Here is a 10,000-nt window from a genome sequence, read left to right on the forward strand (position 1 = left end):
TATCTATATATATATATATATATATATATATATATATATATATATATATATATATACATTTATATACACATATATATATATATATATATATATATATATATATATATATACATATACACACACACACATATATATATATATATTTATATATATATATATATATATATATATATATATATATATATATATATGTATATATATATATATATATATATATATATATATATATATTATATATACATACATATATATATATATATATATATATATATATATATATATATATATATATATATATATATATATATATATTATATATATATATATATATATATATATATATGTATATATATATATATATATATATATATATATATATATATATATATATATATATATATATATATATATATATATATATATATATATACTGTATATATATATAAACCAGCTACAATCTCAGCCTCTCTCTCCTTCCTAATCTATAATTTTCTGCTCAAAGAACGTCTTTCTCTGTTCCCTGTCCCACTATTCTTTTTCCTTTCAAATTAATATCTTATCAAGCTCCTACTGTTTCTTCTTACACCCCTATTTTCTTGAGCTCCCTCTCTTCCTCCTCTCAGCCTCTATTTTCTCCTCTTCCTCAGATCACATCTCTCTGTATCCCCATCTCTTTTTCCGCAAACCACCAATTTCTCCCTATTTCCCCTTCCTCCTCTTAGAAAAAAAAAAAGTATTTTTTCCCAGCATCTCCTCAATTCGCCATTTTTTTTGGAATCCCGATCTTCCTTCTCAAACTGCTATTTCTTGGTGTACTTCTTCTCCTCAGAACAACAGTTTTCCTTCTTAAACCATTCTCTCTCTGTACCCCTTCTTTTGTTCTCAAACACCAATTTTTTTAGTCTCCCTCTTCCTCCTCTCAAACAGCTGCTCTTTTGGTCTCTCTCCAATTTTACTTATGAAACTACTAATCTATTGATATCCTCATTCTGTGTCCATGTCACTTCGTACTTAAATCGCTTTGTCCCAAGTCACTTCGTACAAAGTCATTGCGTACACCAAATTTGCAATGCAGTTGACTCCTACAAGCGGGTACCTTAAAGATACCTTAGAAAATTGCTACTATCTTAGTAAGCAAATCATTAGAACTTATAGATGATCTTATGCTATTTTATATGAGGTACACTGGCGAATTATCATTGAATTCAACAAACAGGACACTTTTACGGCAGTACTTAGTTACGGGTACGAGATTATGAGCATAACTAAATCGCACCAGCATTATGCTCATTAAGTCGAAACTTAACATGAAAATATAAAATAATGAGAGGAAAAATCACAAAAGTATAGACGTTACCATAATTGTATCTATGAGTATGATTGTTAATGAATTAACAATAATTATTCACTAACAGGTCTTTGCTCCAATGTGGGTCAAAATCAAACATAATATTATTTTTTCTCTGTTCTGGCAAGCGGTACATGTTGTGCTACACTCGTTAGCTTCTTGGGCAAGTATTTTACCGGACAAAAATTAGGACACCCAACCCCCTATACACTACCCAACAGCCTGGAATGACTGGTTATTTTGATACAAGATGACTATGGTACGAGCTGATGACTATGGTACGATGTGATTTGTGACAAAGTGACTTGGGTACAAGATGACCTGGTCCGCTCATTCTTCACTTTCTCAACACCCATTTAACGGTTCCTTCCTTCTTTTTCTTAAACAACCAATCTGTTGTTCTCCCTTACCTGCTCAAACCACCAGTCACCTTCTCTTCTCCTTAAAATACTCTTCTCTATGTATAAAGGTTTAAAGGTCTCTCATGAATGACAGAGGGAAAAGACAGCGACAATGCCGTGGAGAATGACCATATTTACATTTAGTCAGCATCCAAGCATCTTATCCATCCAAATTACGACCAGGAAGGGCCAGGCAATGGCTGCTGGTGACTCAGAAGGTAGACGTATTGGCTCCAAAAAACACATAATTCTCATCTCTCAATGATTGTGAGGTTACAGGCACTACAGGAAACTATCGAGCCCCAATTCATCAGATCGCCAGGAAAAGACGTTTCCTTTATCTCTTTTTCTCCAAACAATTTTTTCTCTTGTCTCGCTATCCTCCTTCTTGAATCACTATTCCCCTCTGTTCCTTCTGCTCCTCCTCAAATCACCACACTCTTGATCTACATCTCCTCCTCCTCCTCAATTGCCATTCTGTTACTTTCCCTCTTCTTCTCAATCCCCCATTTTCTTAGTCTCCCTCTCCTCCTTCGACCACTCTTTGGGTCTTTTTTCCCTTTTTATAGAAGCAACGCTCTCGATGTCTGCCTCCAGTCTTTCTCCTCAAACTTTTTTTGGCCTCCCTGAATCTTCCATTCTTTCAGTCTCTTTTTCCTCCTTATCCTCAAATTACCACTGTTAATATTCTTCTAATCATCAAACTACTTTTCTCCGGCTCCATCTCCGCCTCTTCAAATCATTCTTCCCATTGACACCCTCCACTCCTATTAAAATCACCACATTTTGGGCCTCTCCCTACTCCACCACCTCAAATTACTACACCCTCGGTCTACCTCTCTTCCTCCTCAAACCACCCCTTTCTCAATTACACTCTCCTTATTCTCCTCTGACACCCACCCAGTTGATCTCCCTTTCCTCCATATCCTAAAACCACCACTCTATTTTATCAAATTTAATATCTAATTACCTATTTCTACATATGTGAGTGTGCTACTTTACAACTGGTGGGTATGCCTATATGTGTTTATGAGTATGTAGTATCTGTCTTTTTAAAATACAACGCCCCACTGAGAGTTATTCTTTATAGGGAGAGGTAGACGTCAAGAGGTTATTAGTCACTCGTGACCTCACCAGATATCTGAATTCATATTGATTGGATTTGCCATGAAAATTAATCTGTGAGGTACCATATAATTTGACAATGGATGCATGACTGTATTTGTGGTATACTTCTTGAAGGAGAGAACATTCTTTTTTATTCTTTCCAAAGAAACAGTTTTTTAATTGGTCATATAGTGAGAGAATCTCTTCATAGATTTTTCTTGTAGGAGCATTTTTATGGTACTTTATCATTGTTTTGGGGACAGCGATGGTCATGAAATTCTCAATGTGATGAGAAAAATTATATCCCACAATTATAATTATAAATAATTTTAATTTGAAAAAATCAACTATTGTGGATTATCATTTACAAGGATTTCACAATTTTTTTATTTTCTCTGAAATCTTTATTTAGTGGAAAGGTCTTGACTGAGTTTTAATTTCTTTTTACAGTCTTAATTTTTCTACAGAATCATATGAGTAATCCATGAATGATGTGTGGAAATCCCATTTGGTCTTGTGAGTCAGGCTGCAAGCTATCTCTTGGAAAAGTATTTATTCCTTACAATGAGACCATGGCTCTTAGATACTTTAGCGAAATATTTGATGTAGAATTCTCTGGACGAATTCAATGTTGTGTTTGTACAATTGCTTCAGATAGGGAACTTTTTTACTGGCAGCACCTAAAATAGCTTTTCTGATATATTCCAAAACCAGCACGTTCGTTGTTGATGCCTGATATCCAAAAATGAATATGACTTTGATTTTAGTAGGAGTGAATCAGATATTCAGAGTGTAGATTTTATTTTTTGCTCGTTTTTTACTCAAGGCAGTTTCGTTTTAAGCTGACAGGAGACGAAAAACGTTTAAATCTTTGAGATATTCAATATTTTTTTTTATTTAATAAGTACAGATCTAATAGCAGAAGGAAATTTACACAAAGTCTTTTCGATAAGTATATACATATTTTCATACTTTGCCGGTAAGCAAAGCAAAAAGTAACTATGCAAAGTGTTAGAGAACTGAAGAATTTTGCTTCAGTAGGAGATTTCATATGCTTTTAACTTCTTGGTAATAGGCATAATCCTTGAAATAATATATCCAAAATTGGAGGAAATAGATCTGAAATTTTTGAGCATGTGGGTGAGCGTGTTAAAGCATTTTCGTATCTGGAGGCCAAATGACTGTGCCGATGGTGATAGGGGTGGCACCGTTCAAAGCACCACCACCAAAGAAATCTTATGGTGCAGGTCTGGGATTAATTGGTACAATGTCGCACATGCAAGGCCTTGGCAATTATGCTATGACGGATTATTTTTCGTCAGCCCTAATGAAGATATGAGAAAAACAACCGGTCTCAAAATTACCCACAACACGTAAAACACGTTGAATCGTTATCCTTTAGTGTCGCCGTTTCTTATGGCTGCATACAGCACCCATCAGGGGCCAAACCCGTGACCTTCATCAGGGGTAAAATTTCAAATTGACTTTTCAATACGGTTCGACAAGAGGAACACGATGGTGTGTATCTTATCCCCGTATTAGTTTAGGTGTAACCAGCAATAATTTTGTGCCCAAATTTGACCCTTGTCCTGACCTCAGAGGCCACCTATTAACCTAAGACCATTGAAATGGGCACCAATCAGCTTGTCTCGTGATGCCCGACACATTCGTCTTATTTCCGAGCCTCAAGCTTAAAAACTTTCAGCCAAAGTACCATGAAGCATCTTTGGGTGTGGTGCGGGAGTTTTGAGGTCCAAGGAAAAGCTGATAATGTTGGGACAGAAAATAGAAAAAAAAAGAACAAAGTCGAAATGTTTGAACTCATAAAAAATTACAGACTGGACAAAATTGGTGCTAATCTAATTCTACAATGTTTTTGACTTCTGAGTAGAAACATTGAAAAGTATGTCCTATCACTTGGTGTAGCTCCCATTCACTTGAGGAGAGATCCGTTGCTGTTGAGTGCGTGTGGGTATTAACTTCTTCCTAAGAGAATGAGCTGATTGAAATAAGAGATGACAAAGGACTGGAACTGAAGCACATATTGACAGGTAAAACTTCATTCCGGTTGTCCTAAGAGGAATACCCAATCATTACAATGAAGGTAATTTAAGTACTTTTTCACATTTCAACATCGTATTAGTGTGAGGCTGGCTTCTCAGCTATGCACACAATGAAAGTGTCATAGTTTCACACATTGGAGGACCTGAATGTATGCATGAGTGAGTATAAAACTTGTGTGGCACTCCTCCCCCCATAATTGAAATAGGGTGCCCTAGTTAAGAGAGGCAAATATAGGCCAGTCATCTTGCAGGAGATACACAAGTTTTAGGCAATCAATGGAGACCCAGTCTTGTTTAGTACGAATGTTAGTTAAGAAAGCCTTCAGTGTGCGATGGATCACGAGAAAAGGGCCCATGTAAGGAGGCATCAGAGGTCACTTGCTATTGTCGTTGCCCAGAAAGACATGCATTGCAGAGTGTAAATATTTTGGTATGTGTTGCTTTTTGGGGGGCTTGCAAGTCTGGTGGCATGGAGTAAATTTCCCCACAACGTGATGTAGATGCTGGAGATTGTTGGAGGAGGTTGCAGACAGAAAAAATTTAGCAAGGATGACCAACGGGTGGCCAATTACAATTTCAGCTGTGGATAAATCCAGGGTATCCTTAGGAGGGTCTGTAATCCCAGCAGAACTCAGGGAAGCTGAGTAAACCAGTAAGAGTCACTGCAACAGGATATCAAAGCTGCTTTGAGGAAACGATGAAAACTTTCAACCATTCCGTTAGTTACAAGGTTGTAGGCAATTGTCAGATGTAGGGTGACGCCCAGTAAATTTGCTAGTAATGTCCACAATTGAGAGGAGAAAGTGTTACCCCTGTCAGAAGTAATATGCTCAGGGATACCAAATATTGCTATCTACCTAGAAAATAAGGTAAATGTGCATAACTTGAACGTTGCAGTTTGCATGGGAATGACTTCATGCCAAAAAGTGGAGCGGTCAATGACAGCAAACAGTGTCCCTGTGATGTAGGTAGGGGACCTACTACGTCGACGTGAATTTTGGCAAAATGACAGGGGTTAAGGAAAGATGCTCACTCTGGAATCCGTAAGTCAATGTACTTTTAAGTTTAGCCTGAAGTATAGGCTAGACCCAATTCTTAGCATCCTTAGTAATTATGTGTCAAATAAACTTTGTGTTCAGTAGCTGTGCAGTAGATTATCGTGAGAGGTGTGAGGGGCCATGGATAAAATAAAAGACCTGTTAGCATCAGGGGGCAGGTTGGAAGGTGGAGGGATGTGCAGGATATCCTACATCCGTGGTACTCTTGATCTTTCCATAGTGATTTTGCAAAAGCATTTTAATCCAATCCCAGATGAATGGCGGCAAATGTGTCTCTTGATAGCACATCGGCAACAGGGTTCATTTTCCCAGGGATGTTTTGAAAGGTGCAGGTGTATTCAGCCGCAGCAGAGAGATGTCGATATTCAAAGGTGTACCTGGGATCGAAATGTTGAGTGAAGGCATGCACCAGAGTCATGTTCATCATGCGAATGAGAAAGGTCGTACAGTTTGAGAAGTGGTAAAAGTGAAAGAGAGCCAAATGTACTACTAGCAATTCATGGTTGAAAGTAGAGTAGCAAGATTCCGCCTTAAACACTTTTTACTGAAGAAGGCAAATTGGCTGAGTGAGCCATTGACCAACTGCTTGAGTACTGCACTAATAGCAACCTCGCTGGTATTATTGGAGAGAAGAATAGGACTGAGGAACGTGGTACAGGAAAATGTAAACATCAGTGGTTGTTAGGCCATTATTTGCGTTGCAGAAGGCTGCTAATTGAAGTGAACCCTACTTCAGGTATCTTAGTTTGCCCCTGGAGGAGGTGTAAAAGGGGGCTAGAGTGGCAACGATGGCTGGCAGGAACTGGTGATAATGTTCATCTTGGCCAAGAATTCTTGCAGTGCTTTAACGGTCAAGTGCTGTAGGGGCGTTCTGAAAAGCTGATACCTTCTCAGGGAGGGGGTGAAATCTTTCAGGAGTGATGCAATGTCTTAAGAACAATACATTGTTGGCACCAAATGTACACATTTCATATCGGACTATAAGGCCATTTGTTGTAGATAGTTGAGTTCGATGTGTAGGTGATGGAAGTGTTCCTCTTTGTAGGAAGAGAACAAAAGTACGTCGTCCAAGTAACATACACAAAAGGGGAGGACACCTAAGCGCCCTCCATGAGGTGTTGACAAGTCTTCCCAGCATAACAAAGGTCAAAGTAGAATTAATTGAATGTGTAAGTACCAAAGGTGATGGTGATGGTGGTTTTAGGGATGTTTCTGGGTTCATGAGGATGTAATAATACCAATTCAAACTGTCAAGAGTGAAGAACACCTTCGCTTTGTGCAATGAGGAGGTAACTTAGGCAATGTTGGGGAGTGGGTATTAATCAGGTTCTGTCTGCATGTTCAAAGGTGTTTAATCCCTGCAAAGGTGAAGGGTGTCATCCTTTATCTGGACAATGTGTAATGGCAATGACCAGAAGCTTGAGGACTTTTGGTAAAGTCCCATTATTCCCTTTTGGCGAATGTTCTTTGGCAACAATCATATGATCCGGTCCAAAAACCTGAATCTGGCAAACACTCGGGGCCCTGTCAGTGTTTGGTGAAGCTCAGGACGGAAGACGTGAGGAGGTGGGTGTAGGCATCTGTGGGTGCAATGGTGTGGGCTGAAAAGTCGGAGTGGTGAGTGTCTTGCAACTGTGGGTGGGGATCTCAGATCCGTTAGTAGCTACCAGGTGAAAGTCAGCACTTAGAATGACTACGTCGTGTCCAGAAGAGTGACTTTGGTAGAAGGGAACAGGGGAGTTTAGGGGAGGCCATTGACATAAACAATTTCCTTCTTACAGGTTTTCTGGCCACTGACACCCTCAAACATTTCTTTGCAGCAGCCACGAATCTGGAGTGGTAGTAGCAGAACTTCGGCTGATGGCCATCAGTAAGTGGCTGGAGAGGTCGTTTGATTGGGGCATGTGTGAGAGGTGGCATATGTTGGTGGTTGGCGGCTTTGTCTCCGCTCTGGAACGGAATAGGGTTGGTGTCTCTGTCCTACCACATTCATGTCGCCTCCAGTCAATTCTGAGCAGTTGACCTCATCTTCAAGAATGGAGGAATTGATGGAAGTCTTTGAGGTGGGGGAGTTGGTATCCATAAGGACATCGACTTTGGTCATCAGGTCCTTCAACGTGTTCAGGCTCAGGTAGATATCGTACCCAAAGGCCACGTAGCAAGCTCACTTCGCAAGGAGAGCTGTCTGTGGCAGGTTCCAAGCATGCGATACTGATCATTTCCCTGAGGGCCAGCAGAGCCTTTTGGTCTGCCAATGGCAGTTGGTGAGTATTGCTCCAGGAGGTGTTTTTGAGAATGTCACACTCTATTAGGATATTTCCATGGTTGCAAAGCTTATAAGAAATTTCTAGGAAAATATCCTTGATGATCACAGCAAGAACATAGTCTGCTTTTGCTTGAGCAAGTCAAGCCTTTGATACGAAACTGAACTTCAGCACGCTGGAACCAGGCGAATGCTTCTCCACTGACAATGGTGGCAGTTTCATTGCGGCAGAATATTTCAAAGAGTTAGGTTCGTTGGACTGCTTTGTAAACAGGGTAGGAGCGAATATGTGGGTGAAAAAGGTGGTGTGCATTAGTTACTTCGGTGGTCACCAATGTGGCAACAGAACTGTTAGGTTCTAAAAGAGAGGAGAGGTGAATGTAAGTACAGTTTATTCAACAGATGACAACCTTATATACTAGGAGCTGAGAGGAAGACTTTATTAGGTTTTTCATTTATAAATGCGGAGAGACTGAAAGATAACAAGGAATGGCATTAAATTATTATGAGCGTGTACACCACTAATATTTTTGTGTAAGAGAAAGTTTTATTGTTTTTATTTTTGTTTGTATTTGGCTATAATCTGTATCTTAAAGTTTCATATTATCTCTTAAATAATGACAGCTTTTCCAATGACACCTTTTTTTCAGTATAATAAAACCAAATATGTACAAAAGCTTCTAATTCTACTTAAAACCATGATCAACAATATACTTTTGGAAATGTCATTGATAATTCATTAGCTTTTTTCACCGACGTAGAAATCCTTATTATTCATATTCCTTGAAAAATATAATAATCAAATCTTTAATAATGGTGTGCCTCAAAAATTTTATTGTCTAGTTCACTGTGCCCTGAAATGAGAAAGGTTGAAAATCACTGCTCCAGCTCAATTAGTGGCCAAACGCGAAGGGTGGCCCCCAAACCGTCGGCGTTATGAAAAGTGACGGAAAATAGGCCAGGGTTAAAGATTTAAACGGCAGAGATGTTAAGGAAGATATTAAGCAACAATATCTATAAGGAAATACATTTATCTACTCCTCATGTGTGGCTTGATAACGGTCGAAATTTGTAGTGTTGAAACTTGCTTTATTTTAAATGAAAAATGCGACAATAGAAATAAAAATAAGTAATTTTTCATTTCTATTTCAAAAACTTTTTTTGTCTCTGCTTCAAAGAGCATTTGTCAGCATCCGATAAAGTAGAATAACATGATACCGCTGTTTATGGTAATTAAAGCGAAATAAATGAATATATGGCAGTTTAAACAAAACAATGTAGGTGAGCAATAGAGGAGTATCGCAATATGGCACAGCGGGATACCAGCCTCTGATTCAATAATAAGAAAAGCATGAGTGATCAAAATTGCAAATAATTTATGTTCCTTTAAAGTGGTGAAGTTGAATACATACTGACATTATATTTTCGAAGTTTTATGATTCGATGTCACCCTTGTTTCTGTAATATATTTTGGAAAAAAGAAATAAGTTTTCGTATATTTCCAATACATATTCAATGGGTTTGATTATACAAATATATGGAAAATATCCCATAAATATGCAGTATCAAGAAAACGTAAGTGAAGCAGAACTTCCTTTTATTCAGTCAACAAAAAATCTCCCTGGTTCTAAAAAATTGTATATTGAAAAATAGAAACAGAATTTTGTAAACATCAACGCTACCCCCTCAACTTCCCGCCCAATTAAGAATCGGGCCAAGATTAATTAAGCACTAAGAACAAGCGACATTGCGACAGCGCT

General features: G+C 38.2%; 1 pseudogene; it reads left to right on the forward strand.

Annotated features, from left to right (window-relative positions):
* The window catches only part of LOC137659768 (uncharacterized), a 58,120-nt pseudogene that overhangs the window by 43,560 nt on the left and 4,560 nt on the right, over nucleotides 1-10,000 (forward strand).

The sequence above is a fragment of the Palaemon carinicauda genome, chromosome 20 (genome assembly GCF_036898095.1).
Source record: "Palaemon carinicauda isolate YSFRI2023 chromosome 20, ASM3689809v2, whole genome shotgun sequence".
Taxonomy (NCBI): domain Eukaryota; kingdom Metazoa; phylum Arthropoda; class Malacostraca; order Decapoda; family Palaemonidae; genus Palaemon; species Palaemon carinicauda.